The sequence below is a fragment of the Pongo abelii genome, chromosome 1, assembly GCF_028885655.2.
Source record: "Pongo abelii isolate AG06213 chromosome 1, NHGRI_mPonAbe1-v2.0_pri, whole genome shotgun sequence".
Taxonomy (NCBI): Eukaryota; Metazoa; Chordata; class Mammalia; order Primates; family Hominidae; genus Pongo; species Pongo abelii.
In genome coordinates this window covers 70905877-70920119 of record NC_071985.2, presented here as the reverse complement: position 1 = coordinate 70920119, position 14243 = coordinate 70905877, and the positions used below count along the sequence as shown (strand labels likewise).

The 14243-nt window shown below is 44.3% G+C and overlaps 1 protein-coding gene and 1 long non-coding RNA gene across 6 annotated transcripts in view; one reads left to right on the top strand and one right to left on the bottom strand.

Annotated features, from left to right (window-relative positions):
* LOC129058259 (uncharacterized) overlaps positions 1-13649 on the bottom strand; it is a 92650-nt gene extending 79001 nt beyond the window's left edge. The window contains exons 1-3 of one of the 2 annotated variants that reach the window (XR_008523315.1): positions 13494-13649; positions 9053-9234; positions 6606-7000 (exon numbers count right to left, since the gene is read on the bottom strand). This is a non-coding gene — a long non-coding RNA (uncharacterized LOC129058259). Of the gene's footprint in view, positions 1-6605; positions 7001-9052; positions 9235-13493 lie in introns of those variants that run through there. The other variant, XR_008523314.1, reaches the window with a different exon arrangement.
* The window catches only part of FAM20B (FAM20B glycosaminoglycan xylosylkinase), a 48819-nt gene continuing 38910 nt past the window's right edge, over positions 4335-14243 (top strand). The window contains exon 1 of one of the 4 annotated variants that reach the window (XM_009240522.3): positions 4335-4428. The gene's annotated coding sequence lies outside the window, so the exon portion shown is untranslated. Of the gene's footprint in view, positions 4429-4462; positions 4665-4876; positions 6474-14243 lie in introns of those variants that run through there. The other 3 variants (XM_024232297.2, XM_024232304.3, XM_054550785.2) reach the window with 3 other exon arrangements.

Genomic DNA, 14243 nt, shown 5'->3' with positions numbered 1-14243 from the left:
TTGAAGAGCCATATGTGGCATTAGAGAAATTCACAACAAACTGGAAAATGTCAAAGATGTGGCCCTGGACATTTACTGAAGTGTATATACCACAACAAAGTGTACATTTTGGGCTAGTTAAACAAATTTCTATAGCCATACATGACAGTTAAGTGAAACACAGCTTTGAGAGCCATAACTCCTCTGCATTTCTTACTAACTCTGGAAATCTAACATATCCATTAATGTATTTTTCTTTTTGCTTTTACTGTGCAGGTTTAAAGAACAAAATAAATAGGTAAATATATTTTCAGAATAAAAGAGAAAACATCCCGTATTACTTTTGGGGGTGATGAAAATGTTCTAAAATTAGATTATGTAAATGGTTGCTCAACTCTGTAAATATACTAAAAGGCACTGAGTATATTTTAAGCAAGTGAGTTTTGTGGTATGTATATCTCAATAAAGCTTTTCTTAAAAATAATATTGCTAGAGTGAAAAAATAACCGAAAGATTCCCACCACTTTCAGAATCCGCAGCCCGAATGTCTCAGCAGAGAAGCTGGGTGTGCCTGTGTATGTATGTGGCTTATGATGCTGTCCCTGGGACGTGAGTTGTTTGCTCAGATGGCATTGACAGGGGTGCCACGTGATGGGGTAAGTGGGCAGTCCGTTGCTATAAGCAAGAGGCGAGCTGGGAGTAGCTCTGCAGAGCTGGTGGCAAAATGAAAGAAAGGAGTTTGCCCCATTGGGAAAGAAATGCAGAAGCAGCTGTCCACAGACAGCCCAATGCAGAGAACAAACCTGCCTGGGAAGCAGCTGAGGCAGGGCACATGCTCCTGGAAGGAAACAGAGAGATACGTGTTCTCCTTTACTCACTAGCCTTCCCCGTCACCCTCTCCCCAGGCTCCTGGCACCTTGGAACAGCATGAGCTTTCCTAGGGCTCCTCTCGACTTGCTTGATGTAGAATTAATTTAATTAGTTTCAGAGGGATCCATCATGGTGACTGTATTACCTAGGTTAAAAGAAACTGTGTGTGTGTGTGTGTGTGTGTGTGTGTTTGCGCACGCACGTGCATGCGTATATATTTTGCCTTCGTGTATGCAAAAGCACCTTGAGACAATATCCTCCTTCTAACTTGGGATTGCTGGACTGTTATTGGAGTCCTAGGGCTTGACAAATTGGCAGAGACTTGGAAATTCTGAAACAGTTTAAGGAAAATGCTTACAATGATGAAGGAACCAAGAAACAAGTCTCTGGGGCTCAATTCCCTGCTCTGCAGTACCTGTTCTCAAACCTTCCTTCAAGCATTGCATGGCTACCATGGGCCATGTGCAGTGTTAGTGCTACAGAAGATGCAGATGTCGATACAACCTGGGGAACGGGGTCAGACAGATCCCCAAAGACTTCAATACACCCCACCGCAAGACAGTTACAAATAAAGTGCTGGGTCTCAGAAGCCAAGGAAAGCATGTGCAGTTGGGAAGGCTGCTTCATGAACAAGCAGCACTGAGAGCTGTATAACATTTTTACAGGTGGGAGTGAGGTGGATTTCCTGCAGGAAGAATCAATGTGATCACAACCACGAGGGCAGGGAAAGGAGAGCAAGTGAGCCCCTTAGGTTGGAGGATAAGGAATTAGCAGAAAATGGTCCTGAAAAGGTGACTGTGGCAGTAAATGCCAAGCACAGGTGTCCCTATTGAATTCCGCAGGCCACGGACAAGCCTCTGGTGGGTTCCACACTGGGGCTAATTCCAAGATTGGGGTTCCACATTGGGGCTAATATCCATCCCTCTGCTAAGGATGCCTACCACCCTTGGCTGGAGGGGGACAGCCAAATTCCTGCTCTGGTTTTAGCTCAATGAGCTTCAACACATCAATGTGGAGAAGGTACTTTGTATGAGGCACTCTACAAGTGGGAATAAAGATGAAATAGTGTATGTCTTTAAAAATCCTTGCAGTTTGGGAACAAGGAAGAAAGGCAAAGAGGAGATTAGACAATGACACGTAGAACCATACATCGTATGAGTGGTAAAAGGAGCATCACAGGAGTCTTGACAAAGTGCTCAGACCTCCTTAATTGGGGTTCATGCCAGCTTCTCAAGAATGGGACCCAGGCTTTCTTCATCTCTGCATGGTCTGGTAGCTCAGTGCCTGGCACTTGGTAGACATTCATTAAATGAATGAATGTATGCATCAGTGAATGAATGAATAAACAAACAAATGAACAATTCTCCTGTCACGCATGATCTGCTGAAGATGGCGGCTGTAAGTTCACAGAGCACTGCCTAACTTTGGTTCATATTGTTCCTCTCTTCTCCGTATTTTGCTCACCTCAATACCAGCCCACACTGTTTTCCTGGACTGTGATTCTCTCAGTGATCACAGAGTCTGTGCTGCATAATTTAAGTGTTCCTATTCCTTGCAGCTGCTTCCTGTGTGGTAGTCATGTAAACGCCCTTCTTAAATGATTGCATCCCTCACAATACTTAGAATATATTGACTGTTGATTGGTTGGAAAATAATGCAGTACGGGGGAGGGGGCAGAAACTGACATCATGGAGTGTCAGGCACGGTGCTGGTGCTATGCATACACTCAAGAAGGGCCTGGGTAATGCAACATGGGGAAGGGAAAACTGGGGGGAAGAACAATTTTGTCGTCTGAAAGCCTTTCACAGAGAGGCCCTGAACCCATGGCTCTCCTTCTCTGAGGACACAAAAGGAAGAAATGTGTCTGTCCCGCAGTATGTGGGATGGATAGATGGATGCGAAATTAAGCACTGAAATGGGTTGCTTGGAGAGGCAATGACTGCCCCCGGCCCCCATCTGAAAATCCTTAAAGACAGAAGGGATCATCCGCTCAGGAAGCTGAGGCTGCAGGATAAGCTGGCCTTTTCCTGAACAGTGACAGTTGGAACGTTCACCCTCACTGTCCTTGTCGGAGTTACAGGCAAGAAAGGAGAATCCTTTTCGATAAAGTGTCTTAAAGGAACTGTTGATTTACCCTTTTGCTTTATGGTCTCCTGATGTAGTGAGCAAGGTTCAGGGAGATCAGCTAACTGCAGGCAGACCGATCTTCCTGTGCAGAGAAATAAGGTAGATTCTCATTATCATCCAGCTCATTTTCCCAAGAATTATGTATTCCCCGGCCAGAAAACGACCTCCAAACCTCCAAACCTTTTCAGCTACACCCAGCAAAAAGCTAATACAATGCCTTCTGCATTTGACTGTACGCCCCATGCAGTGATTAATGCTGCCTCCCTAACTACATTGTCCGGAGCGAGTGTCAAGCCCAATTATTTCTCTAGGATCTCCTGATAGTAAATGCTCAGTAAATATACAGATGAATAACACCTAATCCTACACAATAATCTTAAGAGTACTTTCCCCACACATTTCCTAACTTAATCCTCACAACAACCCTGTGAAGTTAATAACTCCCATTTTCCAGTTGAGGAAACTGATGCTCAGCACAGTTAACTGGCACATCCAATATCATACAGCCAGTAAGAAAGAATTCTGTTCAGTACGCCTTACTGATTAAATGAAATATGTGGCCTGAAGAAAAAGTGTCAGCTCAGTCTTTCCCCATCACGCATCTTATTCCATGGAGTAACCTGCATTAAATTTCAGGGTCAGGCACACTAAGTTTGCGCTTTAGTATATGGTGAATAAATGGATGGACACAGTGGCGGCTCTGTATAAAGTCAGCGGAAAGCAAACAAAGGGAAGGCAGAATCTTTCACACGATTTATCTGCTCCCATTGGGTGCACTGCGGTCGGGCATTGGCAACCCAGGGGCAACTGACCTGCCCTCATGGGGCTTACGGTCCTTAGCAAAAGACAGATGTAAAACAACTAATATTACAGTAAATGAATCATAATTTTATGAGATGCTCCTGAAAGTATGTAGCAGGACGCTCTGCTCTGGTCCGAATGAAGAGCCATCTGCACTCAGTGTGGGAAGGCTAGCCTTTTTCTGCGCAAAAGAGGCGGGGGATACATTTAGATAGGCAGATGTTCCGAGCAGAAGTCAAGGCAAATTAAAAAGGCAACAGGAGGAGGGAAAATGCTTCTCACAAACAGAACTTGACCTATGGGACCGCAACTCTGCAGTCCTGCTGCCTGGCTGCCTACCTACCTAAGAAAAGCAGGAAAGAAAAAGCGAAGACGGGGAGAGAGATGGAGGACAAATACAGAAAAAGAAAAAAGAAAGAGCGAAGGAAGTGAGAAGTGAGAGGCCAGTTTATGTAAGCGGGCAGGGCGAGGCGGCCGGGAGGAGTAGAGACCAGCGCCGGCGCCGAGGGAGTTAAGCGGACGGGCCCGGTACGGAAGAGGTTAAGGGGGGCAGTCCGGAGCGGGTCCGGTAGGGGCCGCCTACTGGGCGGGGGCGGGGCCGCGCCGAGCGAGCGCTGGGATTGGCCGCGGGGCAGGCGTTACGCTAGGACGGTACCAACAGCCGGGGGCCGCGGAGGCGGGGGGTGGGTGCGGGACTGCCGCTCTGCGCGGGGAGAGGTGGCCTGGGAATGGCCGGGCCGGGGGTGGGCGGGAGCCGCTGTGGCGGCGGCGGCTGGGGGCGGTGAGCGCGGCGTGGGGCTGCCCCTCCCCGGAGGCGGCGGGGGCGGCCGGGGCCGCGCCGCACCGCACGGCGCGGGCGGCCATGGAGCGAGCCTAGGGCCCGACAGGTGAGTGGCGTGGGGGCGGGGGAGGGCGCGCGACCCCCGCCCCCGGCGCGGCGGGCGGGAAAATGCGGACCGGCACGCGGGCGGGGCGCGGTGCGTGGCGCGCGCCGGGCTGGGGCCGCCTGGGGGCGGGGCGCCTCCCTGAGGGGCCGGGCACCGGTACCCTGAGCCGTCCCCGAGTGGCCGCGGGCGGGTCCCGGGCGAGGGCCCGAGGCTTCCTGGGAGACCCGCTAGGGCCGCGTGTCCCTGCGTGCGGTCGCGGCTGAAGGGACGCGGCCTCGGCCGCCACCTCCCTGGCCCACCTGAGGCGCGGGCCCACCTGGGGCCGCCTCAGGCTGCCAGGGGCTCTTCTAGTGACCGTCTCTCGTCCCCTTGCGCGGTCCCCAGAGGCGATTGGCCCCGGCGCCTCTCTTGTGTTCCCCGGAGCGCCCGTTGCGGCAGCCCAGGGAGCGCGCCCTCGCGGGGTCCTTGCTGGGCCCGCCTCGTGGCCGGGAAGCGCGAGTGACCTGCAGGCCGGAGGCGGAAGGCGGGGCAACCGTGTCCGGGGCCCGAGGTCTCCTGGGGTCGTGCGCCGGGCGCTCGCAGAAGGGCACAACTTAAGGAATGCTATGTTAGCCGTCAGTGGGCTGCGCTTGAGATTTCATTTCCGGGTGTGACGGCCCCGCGATTAAGAGCGGACCGATACGTTTCCCTTAATGATGAATGTGAATAGTTGTTGAGCTGCGTCCTTGATTGTGGGTTCTGATAAGAAATTCATTCTAATCTGACTTCTGTTAACCTGCCAGTCTCCGGATAAGAAGAGAAGGGGTAGAAGGATGGATTGGAGGGAAAGTAGGGGTAACAGGGCTTGGTTAGTCTTCATGGAATTATTAGTCCTAAAGACCATACCATCATTGGGATGGATAAGGAGTTTCTAATTTGGGAAAATGAGAGTTGCTTGGTATTGCGACTTGGGTCTAGTGCCAGATATCAGCATCTTCCCCACCCAGCCAGCTTCCCTCTGGAGGTTTGATTTCTCACTTGGAAGGGAAGTAGGAATGTGGGTTTTTTTTAGCCTTTAGCCTTTAAATTGTAGGACTTTATAAATCTATAATCTGGCACAAGTTAAGATTGCCATTTATTAGCCACGCCTATCTTTCTTGCGTTGTAAATTCTTGCAAAAATTTCACTGGCGTTGATTTCTAAAAATCTGGTTAGAGATCTCAGTGTGCTTATGTATTACAAACATTCTTTGAGTTTATGCAGGATCTTTGAGCTAAGCTTAGAGCACTTCCTCAAATATGATTCGTTATCACGACTGTCTTTGAGAAACTGAGGTACAAATGGTAGAGATGCTAAATTATTTGCCCAGACACATAGCCAATCTCAGGGAGATTTAAAGTCAATGTTTTCTATTAATAACTTTTCTAAAATTTGCAAAGATGTTGGACTTTGGCCTCTAGAACCGTACAATGGAATCAGTTAGCAGGAGTCCCTTTCCCATTTAAAATTACGTATCAAAGGAGAATACAAAGGCACACACAAGTATAATAATTCAGACTGTCAGTCTGACTCATGATAAAGTGCAGTGATAAATATGGATATGGATACAGGTAAAAGATGATCAAGACATCTTGGAGTTCACAGCATTTCTTTTCTGGCTGGTGACATGGTGGCGCCCCGCCCGCGTGCCGGTCCGCATTTTCCTGCCCGCCGCGCCGGGGGCGGGGGTCGCGCGCCCTCCCCCGCCCCCGCGCCACTCACCTATCGGGCCCTAGGCTCGCTCCATGGCTGCCCGCCATGGTGGAGTCACCAGCCAGAAATGTGACATTGGTATGCTTTATTCGTTTCTCTAGAACTGGTAGGACAGTAGCTATGTTTTGGTGAATGAATGGAAACTAGAAAACACATACCCTGCTTTTCTTTTTGGTTCTTAAGATTAGAGAAAAAAACACATCACTGTTTCTGTCATCTTTATTTTTATAATCTTTTATATCATGGAATTATTTTATGTTAAATTGATAATTCCTTGACTTTTAGTTCATTCTCTTGATTTCCATTTGTAGATTCCAGGCCTTTCACACAGCCTTAAAGTTTCTGCTTCTTATCTCTTCTGAATTTTAAATTCCTAAATGAAACTTTCTGTTCCTTCACTTTCAGGGCAGACTTCAGCTTCCCACACTTTGTGTGTCTATCATTTCATTGGTGTAAAACCCTAAAATCATTTCATTAGTGTAAAACCCTAAAGCCAGATACTTCAGCTGTTGAATTGATAACTTTTAAAAATAGCTAACCACAGAGGTTGTCTCTTGGTGATTGCCACAGTCTCATAACAGAAGCAGGAGGGCGTTCTTTGTATTCTGTAAGAATACATAAAAATACAGTTGGTCGGGCGCGGTGGCTTACGCCTGTAATCCCAGCACTTTGGGAGGCCGAGGCAGGCGGATCACGAGGTCAAGAGATTGAGACCATCCTGGCCAACATGGTGAAACCCCGTCTCTACTAAAAATACAAAAATTAGTTGTGCATGGTGGTGCACGCCTGTAGTCCCAGCTACTCAGGAGGCTGAGGCAGGAGAATCGCTTGAAGAATCGCTTGAACCCAGGAGGCAGAGGTTGCAGTGAGCCAAGATTGCACCACTGCACTCCAGCCTGCTGACAGACTCCGTCTCAAAAAACAAACAAACAACAACAACAAAAGGAGACTCTCTTCTGAATCTGAATCTTAGTCATTCTGGGACTAAGTGCCAGGTGGTTTTGTGGATTGGGATGGGGAGCACAGTTATAATGAGGCCCTACAGTTTGTTGTAATTGTTACAGTAATCTGTGTATCTGTGTATTTTTCTCTCTGCACCTGACAGTGCCTGTATGTAGAAGGTGCACAATAAATATTCGTCAGTTGAATGAATAAATGGAAAATAGTATGAGGGAAGGGGAAATATTCTAATGTATATACTCAATTGTTTAGTTCCTCTTTTTGTCAAAAGAAAAAAAAAGCCTAGAAAATGTGTTTCAGATTACTGTTCAAAATATGCTGTAGAGGTGTGTTATTTGCTTCTGTGATATGGTGTTCTAAACCACCTGGAGCCTGGGAGTAGCCTGTGCAGGTTCCAGTCAGGTGCAGCTTCACAACCTTGCTCCTGCAGTCTGTTCTGGCTAGGCTGATGGGGCAGTTGGATTGATAGCCAGTGTTTTTGCATTAATAGAAGAACTTAGAGCTCTTGGTAACGGCCATGTCAATAGCATTGACCTGACTGCCCTTGTCCCTTATTTTGACGGTGGAAGAGGGGAGTTATCCCTTCTTAGAGTACTTCTCCAGCAGTTCCTTCTACACCTGCATATATCTTCCTGTTTTCCTTCAGCTGTCTCTGTAACCCCAAGTACTAATGAATTCTTTAACATAGGCCTGAGCTGCAGAACAGAAGCTTACTTTGCTATTGAAACCAGCTTCTGACTAACTTATAATGTCAGCATTACTGCTGGAGCTGCCTAGAAGAGAACATAATGCAAAGATCTCACTTCTGATTTGGTCTTTCTTACCAAAACAAAAGAAGAAATGCCTAGCTCGGGATGTAAAGAATCTAGGGGGTGCATCTGTCATCCCAGTGTGAGATAAGAAAAATGTAAGCTGATGCAGAAGAGACCTTGAGCTTTGGTGTATGTTTAAGGTCTGTACTTTCTGGCAAGATAACCCCTTTAGAGAAGAGGGTGCTAACTTGGGCACGTTATAAAGGCAGATCAAGAAATGTGAAATTATGAATGTGTAAAGAGGACAGGACCAAGTACGGAGGGAGGCAGTGAAGTCTATCATTCCATGCTCTCAAATGTTAACTTTCTGCTTTATATACATAGCAATGCCTCATTTACCTAATGTTGTTGAGGAGTAAGGTATTATATGTGAAAATTTTATTTTAACTATACCTTTTGTGGAAAAATTTTTACAATATATTATATGCTTTGGTTATTATTACTAGCATACTGGCAGTAGTTGAGTGAGGCTCTGAAATGATCGAAAAATGTAGGTTGTTGTCCCCTCTGCTTTTTGAATTATTGAATCTACTTGAGTCGGATTCAGTAGTCAGTCTTTGTCTTCTTTCAGTGGTGGAAAGCTGCTCTTTTGCTACTGTTAGTATCCCTGCTGCCCTCTTTTAAATTTGCAGCTTCTTATCTGTGGAGTAGGAGCTTCCTGACATTGAATGTAAAACAGCGAAATAGGCTTAGTTATGTTCTACCTGCTCTTCTCCAAGTTTTAGGGTATGAACTTTGTAACCACTATTTTTGTTGCCCAGAGACCTTTTTGTTTGTTTCTTATCGTTGGTGTAGATAGTGAACTTGTGCTCTGTGTAGGTGCATTTATGTTCCTGTAGTTTTCTGTAAAAAAAAAAAACAACAAAATAATATGGAAGTACTTACTCGTGTGGGTTCTTGTTTCAGAAAGCACTGCCAATAATACTTGAAGATCTGATTTCAGCCCTGTCTTGTATCATCCTTGGGCAGTGTGTTAGACAACCTCCTTTCTTCCTTTTAGCATTTCCAAATTGTCTTTACTCTTAATCCCAGCCGATACCAAGAACCAGGTTGGCAATAGCGGTGGCCTTGAAAGGTGGGAGCAGGATATACAGAAGGTGGCAACTTTAAATTGAATGTATATAATTGGTATACATATTCGATATTTCTGCATCTTTTATATACTGTATACTTGAATTCGTTGTAGCACTTATTTCCCCATGTCTCTGAAAGAGGCAGTCTTTAAACCAGAGAGTTGCCAGTTTAGAAGAAATTCTTATAACCCTAAAGGTCTTTCTCCTTTGCCCTTCTCTCCTTTTATTCCACAAACACTTATCAGATGCCTCTTACAGGCCCTGCACAGTGCTAAGTTACTTGGAAGTACAAAGCGTGAGTAAAATCTATCCCATCCTCAAAAAACACAATATATTAGAAGAGACACATGTGCCAAAAAAAAAAATGTGTGTGTGTGTGTTTGTGTGTGTATGTGTTCATATTATAACAGAGGGATCATGCCTGGAGCCACCTAGCCATAATTTCAGCACAGATCTGTTTGAGGTTCTACTGTTTCTGAAAGTGATCTCCTGTGTGGGCTGTCAGCTTGACATACCATAGAACATAAGGCTAAAAATGCGAGGTCTATCGTTGTATAAAGTTTATGTGGTTTTCCAAGAACTGTAGTGAATTGAACACTAAAGATGGAAAGCATATGAAAAGCTGAAGGAAAATGTTATATTATTTGTAATTCCGTATTTCAACACTATACAGGCATTACCTTCTATAATCTAGCCTTAAATGGTGGTTCTATACTGACAATTGAGCTGTGAAATACCTGGAACTTGGGAAGTTTCATTATACCTGGTTTATTTAAAGGAAAATTCAAATTGTTACTCATTTCCACGTAGTGTTAAGATTACTGCGTGTGTTGGTTTTTAGAACAGAACTCGCTAGCAGTATGAGCTAAAGTTTTTTTCTTTTCATTTTTCAAGGAAGAGGTTGCCCTAAATCAAGGTGTAAATGGGACAGGTTGCAGGGAATGATTTTTTTTCAGTTCACTTATTGAAATTATTCAGTTATTGCCTATTTCATTTTTACTTTCACATCCAGCAAGAAAGACTACCTTAATGCTTCATTAATGCCTGGTGATGGTTTTAGTTGCCTTCCTTCAGAAGCAACTTGTTAGAGAATTTCACATAAGTGATTCTGAGTTTACAGATGTAAATAAATGTTTAAATGGAAGTGAAAACAGTAAGGAAAACCTGACACTTGGACCAATTTGGATTATGTAAGAATTAGATTTTCTACACCTGTACTCTTAAGTTACTCTTAAGGCTTATCTTGAGGGCTTTAGCACATGAAAAGCTGTCATCTTTGAAACACAGAACTAATTTTCCAAACTGAAAACAGCTGTGAAAGACATTCTATTTTAGCCTTTTTTTGTGAAGTGGGATAAGTTCATGCTTCCCATCTGTTTCAGTTACATTGAATGTGGTAGAATTGAACTTTGTAGAGAAGAGAAACAGGTTGGCCAAATTAGTGAGAGCCTCCCAGTCTTCTGCTTTGCATGACACTCACTCTGAAGATATCTATTTGCATAGTCTTATCTACCTCTCAAATTTAGGCAAGGATTTGGTTCAGAAATACAAGACTACTAATTACTACTAAACTCTTAGTAGTGAAATGTGTGGATTTGGCCCCTCACTATGTAACTGAGAAGACAATATTATGGTATATTGATTCCAATGAGGGTTTTCTTTGTCATTTTTCTCCTCTCTGGAGGTCATCTTTGGGTTTTTGATATGGTGATAATGACTAACAAGTGATTACTGTGGGTCATCCAGGCACTAATCTTAGCACAATACATGTAGAGGTCTCATTCTTTTTTTTTTTTTTTTTTTTTTTTGAGACAGGATCTTGCTCTGTCGCCCAGGCTGGAGTGCAGTGGCATGATCTTGGCTCACTGCAGCCTCAGCCTCCCGAGTAGCTGGCTCATTCATTTTTAACAACCCTGTGAGTTAGGTAATAGTATTCTTGTTTCATTTTTTTATATGCAGAAACTGAGACCCAGAGAGGTCAGAAGTTAAATCTCTTTCCCAAGACCCACATTAGGTGGTAAAGGAAGCATCCAGGCCTAGGCATTCTGAATCCAGAGGACATGCTTTTAACCCCTCTGCTACAGAAAGCTTATATTTAAAATAAGAAGGTGAATTAAGAAGCTATTTCTTAAGTGGAGCATTAGCAGAGAAAAGAAGAAAAAATATCTGTAGATACTGATTAATGCTATTCCTTGGTATTAGTTTTTATTTTTAGTTGAAGACCCTCATGTGAAGATGAAAGGAAGAACAGCATGCTGTTGTGGCAGGCAGCAAAGCAGGAGTGGGCTGGTTTTCCCAGGGTACTCAGCATTTACTGAGATAATAAACACGTAATGCTGTTTAATATTGGAGGTTTTGACTTTCTGGACATCTTGACTGTCACACAATACTAAAAGATTTCTGAATGCTCTTAATTTTACTTATCACTGCCACTAACCATCAGGAGAGACTACATTTATTTCTAGGGAACAAGGGGTGTAAACTCATAACAGCTAATAATAATATGCACAGGGCCCTACTGTCACTGCTAGTTAAAAATCAAAAGGGAAGTATACCAGACAGCCCACGGTAAAAGCTACCGTGTGTGTGTCTAACTTTTTTTGCACTAAAAGATGTGATTTTTGCTATTTATGTTTTGGCTGAAGTGCAAAAGTTAGGCTTTATAAGCCGGACATGTGTCAGTGTGTGAATGTGTGAGGTTAGCCTTGATTGCTCTGCATAAGTCTAAGTAGGGCTCTGAAATATGCAAGTGGATTTTAGTAAATGATCCAGTTGAGAATCTATTTCTTCTTGTGGTACCTTTAAGAGATTTTGTTAATTATGTATCTTTCCAAATATATACAATGAAGACAGAAAAATATAAATGACATATAACTTTTATAATGAGTATATTGCTCCTAGAAGCCATTAATAATAATTTATAAATATGACCTAACAATTTATCAAACCAATTTTTATTTGCACTTAATGGTTAGTTTAGTGATTACCCCCTCCCTGAGATAATTGTTTTTAGTCATGTAATTTATTTCCCTATGTCTTCTCCCCTGGTATTTTTAGTATCCCCAAAAGGTGTTGATAGGAGCAAAACAGATGTGAGAATGTTGGGTTTTACAAACTACCTCAAAATAATAGTGGCTTAAGACAATGATTTGTTATTTCTTTCTTTCTTTTTCTTTTTTTTTTTTTTTTTTTGAGACAGAGTCTTGCTCTGTCACCAGGCTGGAGTGCAGTGGCGCAATGTCAGCTCACTGCAACCTCCGCCTCCTGGGTTCAAGTGATTCTCCAGCCTCAGCCTCTCAAGTAGCTGGGACTACAGGCATGTGCCACCATGCCCGGCTAATTTTTTGTATTTTAGTAGAGATGGGGTTTCACCATGTTGGCCAGGCTGGTCTCAAACTCGCTACCTCGGGTGATCTGCCCATATCGCCTCCCAAAGTGCTGGGATTACAGGTGTGAGCCACTGCGCCCAGCCTGTTATTTCTTATAATTATATCGGTCATCTGGTCTCACATGTTCCTGCCCAAATGGTATAGGCTGGGGTCACAACAGTGACTACATTCTGCCAGACCACAACTGGGACTGGAATGTCCTTGAAGGTGTCATCTTCATGTCTGGCACTTCAGCTGGGGTGACCAGGATAGCCAAGGGTTGGCTGGACCTCTCTCCATATAGATCACTTGTCATTTGGTAGTCTTAGCTTGAGCTTCTTTACATGGTAGCTAGATCCCGTGAAAGTGGAAGCTGCCAGGTCTCTTAAGGCCAGGGCCCAGAACTGGCACACAGTCATTTCCACAACATTCTATTGTCAAAGCAAGTTACAAAGCCAGCCCAGATTTACGGGGAGGAAAAACAGACTCCACCTCTTTCTCTCTCTCTCTCTCTTTTTTTTTTTTTTTTTTTAAATAATAGAGACAGGGTCTCGCTATGTTACCCAGGCTGGTCTCGAATTCCTGGGCTCAGGCAGTCCTTCTGCCTCAGCCTCCCAAAGTGTTAGGATTACAGGTGTAAACCAGCGTGTTTGGCGCTGACTCCACCTCTTGATAGGATAAATTGTTAGTGTCTGTCTTTGCAGACAGTCAACAAAAAACTCAAATTCAAATCTTACCTCCTATACTCACCAAACCTTCAGAGTTTTACTGAAACCAATAATTACCAAAGAATTTTGTAAAAGGATCCTTGTAGTTCCTACTCAGGATCAAGGGCAAAGAGATTGTGTGCATAAATATAATTCTATACCAGTTAAGAAATCCTACCCCTTTGCCTCAGATCTCCGTTGTTGTTAGTCCTCTGCGTGAAGCATTCTTACTAAGCATTTCCTTTGTGGTGCTTTACATTTACAAGGCATGTTACATTCTACTTAAGTCATAAGAACCTGATTTGACCATTAAATTAGAAACACAAAAAGTGAAACTTATGTTTACTTTTACCATAACTTTCACTTTTAGTTGCTATGAGCAGAGGTTGGTATTTATTTCTTCTCTATGACCTCAGAGGTAGTATTGTGAGCTTGTCACTTAATCAGAGGGTGATTCAAGGGGACACTTCTAATAAGGCTTGGAATCTCATTGGTGGCTTGTAGGACTCTCTAGTAAGGTAGTAAGTGTTAAGGCCAGGTGTTCTCATGTTCCTCGGCAGCCACATACATTATTTATCACATGATCTGTAGACCCCCACACCAACATGCTTTTCTGTAAATGTTCCTCCACCATCAGCCAGATTTTTTTTTTTAAGTACAATTTCCATTTTATTTTTCTCCAGAGAATGGTCTGTCTTCAGTCTTTAAGGACTCAGCTCCTTACACGGGCTTTGGTGGGGGTCGTGGGGCAGCACCCACAGGTCTAAATCGGGGTAGGGGTGTTTGGTCCTTGTGGGCTTCATGAGATTGATTCCTGACTACTTTGCTGTGAATTGCACAATTCACACAGTAATGTAACTTCACAAACAACTTGGGAAGCACATAGGCATCGAAGACGCTGCTTCAGAAATGTCCCTGACTGCTGTGG